This window comes from Rhipicephalus microplus, chromosome 5 (assembly GCF_043290135.1).
Source record: "Rhipicephalus microplus isolate Deutch F79 chromosome 5, USDA_Rmic, whole genome shotgun sequence".
Classification (NCBI taxonomy): Eukaryota; Metazoa; Arthropoda; class Arachnida; order Ixodida; family Ixodidae; genus Rhipicephalus; species Rhipicephalus microplus.
Window position 1 is genome coordinate 92,518,032 of NC_134704.1, and position 12,258 is coordinate 92,530,289.

At 46.6% G+C, this 12,258-nt stretch overlaps 1 long non-coding RNA gene across 1 annotated transcript in view; it reads left to right on the top strand.

The window, feature by feature from the left end:
* The window catches only part of LOC142817318 (uncharacterized), a 57,047-nt gene that overhangs the window by 8,762 nt on the left and 36,027 nt on the right, over positions 1 to 12,258 (top strand). The window lies entirely within an intron of this gene.

Below are 12,258 nucleotides of genomic sequence, written 5' to 3' on the forward strand. Positions count from 1 at the left end.
CATCTTTAAGCTTCGCCTTTAAGAGTTCAATGCGATTGCGATATCCACAGCATCGGGCATACTTCGACCACATAGCACATACTTCTCTTATTTTATGGTGTTACTCGAGAAGTTTAAATTGTGAATTACTACAGTGTAATCAAGAAATCTGAAAAAGACTCAGATTCATCAACCTTTCACATACGATTGCAGTCTGCGTAAAGGATAGCAAGCTTTAAACCGCAGGAACTTACACCCGTGAAACCACTTCGAACTTGCTATGTACCCACTACGGGTCATAAGGGAATACGAGCAGTAACGTGTGTGCCTTTTGTAATGAGTGGCTGGCTTTGAACCGCAAATTCATCGTGCTAATCACATAATCTGACACCAGATGACAATGCCCGCTTGTACCATGCAATATTATTATGATATTACATGTTGTAATGTGAAGAATATATACAGGATGCATGTGTTACTAAAGCATGAAAGTTTCATTCAGTGTATTTCCAAGCATGTGCGGTAATATTCGCTGTGTGTCCAAGCCTCGAAATGATTGTGTGTTAAAGCATCTGCTTGCGACCCCAACGTCCTGAATTTGATTCTCACTCGAGCCCTGAAATTTTTATTATTTATTTTATTCACATAATAATCAAGTTTTCGGTCATGCACAATATAATATGCTGCTTTTTCGCTCACAACCAACGACGCCGGCTCTGACACCGACACCAACAATGAAATTTCTGTGAAACGAGCTACTTAACACTATGAAATGTGAAATATATATATATATATATATATATATATCACCGAAAAAAACGTGACTCTCTGTGGAACGCTACTCCACTACGAAAGCGCTTGAGCATTCTACCCTGTTTTTGTCGCTATAGAGACACAAAGTCCATTACATTGCACATGATTCAAATACGCAACGCGTGCAAAAAGCAACTATTACATTGTTTGCTGAAATATGAATTTGACGGGGGTCTGTGCTTCTACCTCTTACGAACTGAAATCAATGCTTCAATACGCTTTAAAGCATATCATAATAAAAATAAATCCACTTACTTCGAAGGCGGCAGCTGTGAAAGTCCTTCGTGCTCAATCTCGCCATTTTGAGTGCTCCTGAGAGGCAGCAAACACACCGACTTTGACAATATCCACCAAATAGCAGCACGAAGTTGCACAAGCAGCCGAGAAAGGCTTTTTGGGTGGATGCAAGTACTTTGATTGATATGTGAGGTTTAACGTGCCAAAACAACCATATGATTACGAGAGACGCCGTAGTGGAGGGCTCCCGAAATTTTGAACACCTTGGGGTCTTAACGTACACCCTAATCTGAGCACACGGGCCTACACCATTTCAGCCTCCATCGGAAATGCAGCCGCCGCAGCCGGGATTCGATCCCATGACCTGCGGGTCAGCAGCCGAAGGCTGCAAGCACTTTCAAAGCCCTGGTGCGCGGTGTTACAATGTCCAATATATTTGACAAATTTCCCATTGCTGGGTCTCATGAAAATGCAGAGCTGCGTCGCATCACGTGCCACTTTCTAGGAGCACGCCTGCACTCTGCTTTAAGGACATTAGCTCAATACATCAGAAAAGAGGAAACTGGGCAGAGCAATCACCTGCGAATTTTGCAAGGCTAGATCCACCGGTACCCTACAATATCATAAATCTTAAACAATCAGGACCTTCAGCCCTTTTTATCTTAGTTTTTTCTTCGAATACATGGCTTGTGACCATGTGCGCACGCGTCAAAAAGTCGCCGTCTCACGCAGCAAGCCCCTGAAACGACCCAGTGTGCCATGCTCAAATCAGTCATTGGCTCATGAAACGCATGGGACGAGCAATTTTGAAGCTTTTTTGGTCATTGGTCGTGAGCAGGGAAAGCAGCTTTTCGCTTATTTTGAGATATAACTGATAAAACAGGCCAAGTGCAGCGCTGTATTTGGCTCGCGTGTTCTCGGGAGCCTGTATTACCGATCGGCAGCGTTTGCTGACCGTGTTTAAAAAGTGTTGCAGGGCCTTTTTTATGATTTATTTCATGTCATGATTTATTTCTTGTCATGATTTACTTCATCAAATCAGAAGTTCGTAAAATCAAGGCAGAGACTCTTCGGTTCTTCAAACCCTGAAATTTTAAGGTAGCAAAAGTGAAACGCTACCCGCTACTTTTTTGCCGCAACCTACGTTATTGCTTTTGTTACAAATAAAGAGGGGGGGGAAGGGGTCGTGGGCATGAGTTCGAGCCCCGGGCGCTGGCTCGTTCAGTTGTTCTGTTGACCTTGGATGTAGCCAGACGCTTGGGGCCGGGTCTCCTTTTTCGTGTCTCACACTTCATTCTGGTGCCGACACTCGGGATCAAATCAGGGAGCTTTAGATTGAGCTTTCACCGTTAAACCACGTTATCATGCGTGAGACGTCTGCGAGGGCTACCGGAAATTGGGCCTCATATGTCAAGTTCATACCGATCAGTTATAACGGAGATACCTGGCCAGTATTATCTGGACCGTATCATCTTAATGTGGAACTTATAGTATTATCAACCTCTACCACCGACTGCGAATATGCAAAGCCTGGCAGAATGAACCTGAATGCATTCATTTGTGTAAGCAGAACGAGAATAGAAATTTCGGAGAAGGCGGTCAGCGCCTTCTTTCCGCACAAAGCAGGTGATAACAAAAGCAATGACGATATATAGCCTCGTGTGGGAGTGTTTACAAGCACGATAATACTTCCACCCCCAGTGTGATCCGACTATTCAGTCCATCACTCTATGCGTGTACGTGGCATGCAGCCTCGCCAAATTAAACCAGACTACCGTTTTAAGGCAACAGTTGTCTGAAGGCAACAGTTGTTTCACTGCAACAACTGTTTGAAGGCAAGAGTTTAAGAGCACACGATCAAAGTTCGTATTTGTCAGTCCTAAAAAATAAATCACCGCTTTTTAACACATTGGCCTTTCATGTCTGGGTCTACCAAGACCTGAGCGACGCATTTTCGTCACGAAAGCGACACGAAGACATTGCAAATGATCAGAAAGGATACAATAGGCGTTTCGCTTGTTTCTAGTCGGGCAGTTGCGTTCAATATTTTGACATGCTGCCAGCTGACTGCCTTAGGCAAAGTTTGGCATCCATTCATTGGGCCCTATCCTGCCTGTCCCACCACTTTACCTTATTCCACTCTGATTGTTAACTTCTACAGCTTCCACGAGCATCTATGACCTTAAGCGTTTGTTTAATCATTCAGCAAGGCCATTCGTTGTCGGAATGGTATCACTAAGCGTCAGCGTAGGTGGGTTCTCATTAAACGATGCTATAGCTGTCAGACATCGAGAGACATTGTGCAAGGTCTTTTATACCAACGAGCAATAAACATTAAGCTGTGTCTGTTAGGACAACTTGCACTTAGGGGTTGCACCAATTCTTATCACGGGGGAATCAACCATGTTTTTAGGGGCGAAGCACCTTAGCATCGTCGCCTGTCTGTTTTCCGGTGTCCGGGACAGCAAATACAGGGTACCCACTATACGGCACTCATATTTTATGAAGAAGGGAAGCAGCCACTGGGCCACTATGGTCATATTACTGAGTGATAAGTTAGGTACAAGCTACACATCTGTAGGGTATTGTGTGCAATTTGTGCTGTGGCTGATGACAATGGAGAATAAAAGCGTGCGAAGCGACACATTGATTTTTTTTTTTGCAATGGATGAAAACAACGCGGACGCAGAAAACAAGCTAACACGCTGGCGAGAGCTCGGGAAACGCGGCAAAGGGGCAACGCCAACAACAAGCCGCTATTCCGGAGGCGAGAAACTGGTATGTCGCCGCTTAACCTCCTTGCAGGCAGCGAGTACTGCTGAAGACGAAAGTTCAAAAACAGGAGATCAATCACTCTGCGGCTCTTGTTGGCGAGCATCAGGCGTTTAACGCACGGTAACAGGCAATACAGAATCAAAAGGTCGAGTGGCCAACGTCCCGACAGATGTTCAATAAACACTGCAATGCTTTCCTGGAAACATATCCGAGAAGCAGCCGTAGACGGGCACATAAAGCGAACGCTGATAAGCAAGCCCTCGTACGAGTACGTCCTAGTGAAAAAAAGTAACATTCGCGCGTGGTTAAAGTACCTAGAAGAGTCATCCCTCTACAAACACCTACATATAAATAAAACGTGCATAGACTTCACCCTTGCCAACGTAAGGCGAGATACCCTCGAAGAGCTGTTCACTGTACATTGCACGGACCACAACGCAGTAACAATGAAGGGAAAACAGAATGCAGAACTAGACACGACATACGATATATGAGCAATATAACATCATATATGCTGTACACACGCATGGCCACTCATGCCAACGAGTGAGTGGGCAGGAGATTTAACTCCTCAGTGCATCGCCAACTCGTCATGATTCAATTCATGGAGATGCACGATTTTTTTTTCATTTCTTTCAGAAGAAGCTTCATTGAGGAGGTATATCGGTGTGTGTAGTGGCAGTTAATTACAACCTTCCAATAAATACAAGCTCCATCCCGAACTGTGGCGGGCTTGTCATTCATACTCGAAAGAGAGCCGTGCGAAATGATTCCTGTTGTAATCATAAGTACTTTTCTCCTGATTGTACAAATAATACATATGCGATAAAAAACGTTTGTCGTCTCTTTCAAATGATTACGTTGACTTTAGAAGTGAAGCCGGAATCTTTGCCGATTTCTGCACGAAATTTTAGGTTCTCTCTGCAAAACTACTGACACAATGATGTTTTGTATGGTGAAATAAACATCACCAAACACATGCCAGGTGTTTGAAGTTATGTAAACAGTTTAGCGGAAACTCTTTGACGCATCGTAAATTCTCGCAGTTTATCGTGTGATTTACCAGTTTGCAATGAACTTCGCTTACGGGACGACTTTATGCTCTCACATAGTAGACTACTTCGTACTCTAAATCGTGAACCACCTTTTCTAAACACATTGTCCATATTGTGATTAGTGTATCTATGTCTGTGATTAGTAGCATGTATTAGAGACACCCTACAGACTTGGACATTTCTGTTTAAAGGTGCCGCAGATTTTGTTCTTTGTCATGTGTTTGCTAATGTGCTTGTGGTATAGACACTGGTTTCCTGAGTTTGCTGCGTCCCTCGATTGAATATTTTTTTTTCTAAACACGTATGTGTCAAACGTTTCTTCGCGTAGTACTGAGATCTCCATGGACACCCGGGCACCGCGACTTACTTCGGAGCTTCGGCGGTAAAGAGTGTCGCTAGAGTATCAGTGCGCCCTATGGCTGGCGGGCACCCTCCATGGCAAGCCAGCCACCGAAGAATCCTTTAGCCTTCGACGTAGTCGTCCCTGAGGGAGCTAGTCCTGAAGACGTCGTTGACGGGACATCTTCAATAGTAGGAATTGAAGAAGTATACTGCATACAGCACTTTGAAAGCCGGACCTACCAAGTTACCATCCACAGTGAGGCCACACTATTCCAAACCATGGACGCATCGCACCTCATAACCCGAGGAGAGCGCGTTGTCATCGTATCTCTGGGAGTCTTAGCTTGGCGGGTTTACCCAAGTGACCCAAGTGACCGTCCTGTTCCTGCCATGCCCCGTCCCTAGCGAAGTTCTCGCACAAGCACTGTCCCCTTACGGGAAGGTGGTGCACATCAGCAGAGGACTGATGGAGTCGCACCTGACCGTGACGACTGGAAAGGGATACGTTCGTATGGAATTGAAGATCTCGTCACATGTGCCGAACTACCTCAAAGTCACAGGCCACTATGTTACCTGTGACTGCAAAGGAATACAATAGGAGTGCCGCCGATATGGTGACAGTGGGCACTTCCGCATGAACTGCACAGTCATCTCTTGTCGAGAGCGTGGCGTCTATCATCATGACGGGAAGGGCTGTTCGCTGCTGTGCCACCACTCCGGCGACCGACATGCCACCTTCACCAGAACCATCGAACAGTCGTACTCTAAGGTGGCATCCAAACACTTCCCGCCACTTCAGCCGGTAACGCTGTGTAAGAACAAGGGCGAGGATTCGTCAATGCCAGGTCGATTGCAAAAACAAAATAAAGAGGTGGGAACTGCAACGCTTCACCAGACGCCTACTGTGTCCTCGGCCAGACCGAACCCGGCTGTTCCTCGAAGTGTTGTGGATTTGTCCAGTGCCCCGCATCTAGTAATCAAGGCCTCATAACAGGCTGAGTCTTCGCCAGGCAAGGAACCTTTTGATGATGATATGTGGGGTTGAACGTCACAAAACCACCATATGAATATGAAAGATGCCGTATTGGAGGGCTCCGGAAATTTCGACCACCTGGGGTTCTTTAACGTGCACCCAATTCTGAGAACACAGGCCTACAACATTTCCGCTTCATCGGAAATGCAGCCAGCATTCGATCCCGCGACCCGCGGGTCAGCATCCGAGTACCTCAGTACTAGACCACCGCGGCAGGGTGACCAGGACCCTTTTGAGGATTTTGTCGCGGAAGAAAATTTTACATCTGCCGCTCATCCTATAGGTGCGGAATCAAGCGGAGGTCAACACGTCATAGACGAGACTCCATCCCAAGGCGACGACGTCTCCACCTAGACGGAGACGAGCAGCAACGCAGGGGATACGCCCCTGCAAATCAATGAACACACGACCCTCAGCGACGTCAGCCAGGACAGTTCAGACGCCTTTGTTCCATCCTCCTTCAAGAGCCATGGCGCCAAACACCGCCGGATATAGCACTGATTCTATAGCCCCCTGCAGAGACAGAAGTCCCCTGTGGACTTCACCTTAGGCCCGGAATCCCCGTGCCTCCGGTGGGTCACCTGGCCGCAAAAAATCACAGCATATCCCCGGAGTGCATGATAATGAGTGGGGCGAAGCATCCGTCAGTCCGTCTGCGCTGCCATCCATCCGCTAATTCTTGCTTCCGTCTGTCCATGCGTCCACCCCTCTGTGCATCCATCCGCCCGCCCATTCACCCTTCCGCGTGTTCATCACTCTGTCCGTCCTTCCGTGCGTCCGTTAATTCATGCATCCACCAGTCCGTTCGTACGTCCACCCGTCGTACGCGACAAGCAACCGTCGGCACGGCCCGATAGCAACCGGTGCGAAATACGACATGCTGCATTTCTCGCCAATGCGATACCCACGCAGCAAACTCCCGAAAGCACAAGAAATCACATGGCGTCGCATCCAAATGAACTCGTTTCCGTGCCCGCGGGTATACGCACACATTTACCCCGATCTGTTCAGTCCGCATCGCTCAAAATGTGGCTCTGTCGCCTCCCTCTCTCATATACTATGGGCCTGCATCGAGGATCATCCCCGCCTGATCTCCTGACCACTCCCTCGTCCAAGGCATGGGAAAGAGCACTCCGATATACATTACTAGAAGTACAGCTCTGGGCCATACAGCAAGCTGAGGCGATGGCGGCCAGGCACGGCCTGATTGCCATTCCTCTGTGATGTTTTTATCATTTAAATAAAGTTTTTTTTTGTTTTCTCTACCCATACAGCACTGCATCCGCCTAAATTACGGACGGAGGGACGCCGCACGCACTGAAACGCGCATGTGTGAAAGCAATGCAGCGCGGCGTGTGCCTGCGAGTATATGGCAGCAGGACCTGCGCCTGGTGGTGCAACGCCGGCGTGACGCGACGAAATGAACGCCGGCGTGTGCACGCGCAGCGGGACACGTCGAAATTTGTTGGCGCCTTGACTGTGGCATGCAGTCTTGTTATCACATGACACGCATCTTATGATTATCATGTTTGCACCAGTCGTATACCTTCGTCATCCATCAACGTCACGTAGTACCAAATTCGGCATATGGGAAGCTAGCGAAACAGCTGCGAGCACATCATGAGTGTGGCATGTAGTCATGTTACATTACACGCATGTCGTAATCATCATGTTTGGATGTGTGTTTTACCTATGTCGTCCGTTCGCGTCACGTAATGCCATATTTGCTACACGTGAAGCTAGCGAAACGGCCGCGAGCGCATCATGAGCGTAGCATGTAGTCATGTTTTTACAGGACACGCATCTCATGTGTATTATGTTTGTACTAGTCCCATACCTTCGTCATCAACTCACGTCCCGTAATACCAAATTTGCTATGAGTGAAGCTAGCGGAACGACAATCAGCGCATCATGAGGGTGGCATGTAGTCATGTTCTTGCATAATACACATCTCATAATTATCATGTTATCATGTTTGCACCTGTCACATACCTTTGTCATTCATTGACGTACCGTAATACCAAATTTGGTATATGTGACGCTAGCGAAAGAGCCGCGATTGCATCATGAGCGTGGCATGTGGTCATGTTGTTACAATACACGCGTCATGATTTTTATGTTAGGGTATGTCACTTGCGTTCTCCATGCAATCATGACATAGCATAACAGTTTTGCAACATGTCATGTGAACGAAAGCACTGCAAGAGGAGCAGGACCATGAAATATAAATCATGACATTCATGACATACTTGTCATAATTTTCATGTGATTACTAGTCATATATGGTCGTCCTACAGCCATGTTATGCCATACCGATTTTGGTATTGATGCCGTTATCGAAATGGCCAGGAGAGCGGAAATTCATAGGCAGATAGATAGATAGATAGATAGATAGATAGATAGATAGATAGATAGATAGATAGATAGATAGATAGATAGATAAATAGATAAATAGATAAATAGATAAATAGATAGATAGATAGATAGATAGATAGATAGATAGATAGATAGATAGATAGATAGATAGATAGATAGATAGATAGATAGATAGATAGATAGATAGATAGATAGATAGATAGATACGCTCAAAGTCGCCGAAGTTCGCAAAGAAATGCTTCTCATTTAATATGCATTGCTCCCCGTGACTCCAGTCCTTCCCCCGTTAAGCGGGCATCACCAGAGGAGCTCGATGAATGGTACCTAAGTACTATGCGTGCTTCTTCGCTGTCTTGCATCTTGGCGCTGTAGACCTGCTCCGTGTGCGCACCCTAAGGTACTAAGGTATGCACGCAGAGATCTGCTTCGTCCGCCAGGCTTGCCTGCCCTCTCGCAAAACCCTACCGGACCACCTGCTGTGGGTGCACGCGACTTTCAGGCATTCACTCAACATTTTCAGCCAATGGTTTAATCTCTTGGTATAGTGCCAGTTACTCAGCATCCCTTTCTCAGCATCCCCTGCTGAAAGATTTACAACATGATTCCAACATGCCATATGACGTTCTGCTATCATCGTCATCCGATGACGAAATAAAGGGTGCATAGACGCAATGAAAAAGAGTTCAGCCCCCGGGCCTGACGGACTCTTGCAGAGTTTTATGTACAGTTCTGGCCTATATTTGCTCCATTTATGTCATTCGTCATTTGTGAATGTTTCCGAGATATTACCCTTCCAACCTTTTTCCACAGAGGCCATATAACACTATAATGTTATAACACTACAGTTCCCAAGAAAGACCAAATGTCCATACGACGAGGATATTGGCGTCCTATTACCCTGCTCAATGTAAATTACGAGCTCTTGGACAACATCTTAGTGCGCCGAATCTTTTATCTCTTGCATCATTAATCACTCCTTACCAGGTCTCTTCCGTTCAGGGCCGAGAAAGAGACACCCATACATACGTGGTTAACGCTTGACATCATTCAGTACACCACCAGCCGATGTCCGCAAGGACTGTTGGTTTCCTTATATCAACAGAAGGCTTTTGATTTCATAGACCATGGCTACTTAGTAAATGTTTTACATGCATTTGAATTCCCGGATAAGTCCATTCATTTCACTCACACGATCTACACTAATTCAGAAAGTACCCTCTACATAGATTCCCGCGAGAGTCACCCCTATCAAGTCACGCGTGTGGTCGGTCAAGGGTGTCCCCTCTCCCCAGTTCTATTGATCCTTGCATTAGAACCCTTCTTCCGGGACCGTTGAACGTGACCCGCCGTTTCGAGGCTTGCGCCTACCTGATAACACTCAAGTAAAGCTCACTGCATATGCAGATGCTATTACTCTATATGTAGAAAATGAACGGTTACTGCAGCATGCTCTTGATAATTTCTATCATTTCGTCATTATCACCGGTGCAAGATTAAACTTTTTTAAAAGCCAGTATTTCTTTAGTGGCAACCCCAACGGTCGTATCAGCATTACCTCGCATTTACAGTGGTCTCCTAACAATACAATACTGGGCGATACTTTCACTGCATTGGGTATACAGGACAGCATCTGGTAATTCGTTGTACCAACTTTTCCACGTGATATAAAAACATTCAGGCACTTCAACTTTCCCCTGTTGGAACGCCGATTCTTATCTCAAATGGTGTACCTCGAAAATTTTGGTACTTTTGCCATTCTGTTAAACCATCGCTCCACGTCTCCAAGAAAGTGCTAAGCTGCATCAGTTCCTTTTCTCTTTCTTTTTTTTTTTTTGACTGGTGGCACAGAATTGTTATTTCATCCGGCGTTAGCTCAACCACGAGATTAAGGTAGTTTCGCATTCCCGACACGGCTTCCACCTGGTGCCTCCGCACTTTATTGCGAATAATAAGCAGTGACGGCACGCCCACTCAGACACTGGCACGCTACCATCTGGGGCCATCACTGCGTGTCTTCCTACCGGATAGCAAAATTAACCAAGGCCCCAATCAACTGAATTATCATCTTTGTATCGAGCCCTTCTGGCATTTCACCGACGTTTGGAGGCCATGCACCTAGAAATAGAGGTGGCCGAATCCAAAGGGCTCGACACAATGGCCGCCATTATTGGGCCCTTGGTGCCCCAGAATTGTCAATCTATAATGAACCACACTTGGAAACTAATAGCTTCAACAGTATTTCCAGGGCATCTTCGGGACTTTGTCTAGTTGTTGGGCTGGGGCTTGCTCCCCACTCGAGATTAGTTGCAGCGATGGCAGGTGGTTCGCACTTCCACTTGCCCCAACTGCGTCATGGTGGATACCAATTGACATGCCATGATTGAATGCGTGGTCTTCCATCTTTTTTGGCGTACGGTCTATGTGGTTTTTCGTGGAAAGGGAGTACGGACATTCGTGTCCAACAGCCAATTTCCTCGCGGGTGCCTCTCGGCTCTAATAATAGTTGCGGGCCCGCGGCTGCGAATCCGCGGCTGTGAGACCGCGGCGGCGAATCGCCGCCGGCGGGCTTTGTGGCCGATACGGATGCGAATGAGACGAGAGATCCTCGCGCTCCTCTCTGAGGAGTGGTTCTTCCTCGGCGAACCCGACTTTATGCGGCATTCGTCGTGCCCTTTCGTCAATGTTGAACACGAAAAAGGACAACTCATTTTTCGACCCTACGTGTTGCTTAGCAACGCCCTTTGAGTCGTTAATAATGATTTTTTTTAACCAATTGTGTTTCATTGCATCTGTTGTATCGTTATTTGTTCTTGTGTGCATGTGTGCCAGCATTGTCGTGTATATTAGAGATATGATGTCTCTATTGCACCGTAGTGATGTTTGTCGGGATACATAGATGTGCCGAAGTATATGTGCCCGTAATACTGGAATGTTATGAAGCTTTTATTTACTGTACATAGTGTAAATAAAGTTTTTTATAAACAGAGGTGTACTTCCATGGCAAATTGCTTATTGGTAAGAGCTTGGTGCTCTCCCAAAGTAGAGTAAATAATGCTCAAAATGAACCATTTTTAGATGCGAAGCAGCTATTTGACTGACGTGTGTAACACCGTACGTACGTGCTACTGCACGAAGGCGCCGCAACGCGTCCTCCTTGCCGTGGTACAGTAGCTAGAATAGGAAAGTGTTGTGAGCGGCATGAGGCGCCTGCGGAGCTCACAGAAGCCTCTGAGAAGGATCCGCGTGGGGACGCGCGCAGTCGTTTATAGACAAATTACACCGTACTTACGTCACGAAAATGCGGTGGTGCTGTCTTGGTAGGCAAAACACGCTCTGCCAACCGCAGTTTCTGCTGGATTTTCAATGGTGCATGCAGTGTTCTCAGTCAAGAAACGAAGGAAGAAAACACGATATGCCGACGAGCTGCATCGAGGTTGCATGTGAGTCGCGTCTCACAACTTAGTTTTGTTTGTTGGCGCACATCGTAGCCCTCAGCGCTAATGGCAGAAGTTACGTGCGGGCGTCGCTATGATTTTACCCATAATCTCGACATCGGCCTACCTGTGTTTACAAACATGGAATGGGTCTTGCACGTTTCCGACAGTTTGGTCGGACGCGTTCGTTCTCGTTTTTTTTTTTTTTATCACT